Source organism: Morone saxatilis, unplaced genomic scaffold (genome assembly GCF_004916995.1).
Source record: "Morone saxatilis isolate NCDOM2014 unplaced genomic scaffold, NCSU_SB_2.0 Contig5, whole genome shotgun sequence".
Lineage (NCBI taxonomy): Eukaryota > Metazoa > Chordata > Actinopteri > Moronidae > Morone > Morone saxatilis.
In genome coordinates, this window is record NW_023340095.1 from 25,284,609 (window position 1) to 25,284,928 (window position 320).

General features: G+C 26.9%; 1 protein-coding gene across 1 annotated transcript in view; it reads left to right on the forward strand.

The window, feature by feature from the left end:
- The window catches only part of caska (calcium/calmodulin-dependent serine protein kinase a), a 72,522-nt gene that overhangs the window by 12,717 nt on the left and 59,485 nt on the right, over positions 1–320 (forward strand). The gene's annotated exons all lie outside the window — the stretch shown is intronic.

The following is a 320-nucleotide window of genomic DNA, read 5'->3' on the forward strand; positions in this document are numbered from 1 at the left end:
AATCCATATTTTACTGTATATATACAAGTTTTTACCATCAAATTAAACAGAATGAAAATATGATGCTGACGGTGGTTTTCTGTTAAATTTACAGTCTGTAATATAAAAAAAAACAACTTTAACCTATTTAGAGTTTACGGTCTTTTACCGTAAAATCTACAAAACTTTGATTTTACACATTATAAAGTATTAAATTGGCAGCTCTGTATCCAATCCTGGACTTAAATATATATACATATAACTTATTTTTACATAGAGGTACAATATGAAGCTATCAAGTTTACTCGAGTATTTCTACTTCAACTCAAACACATTTCAGA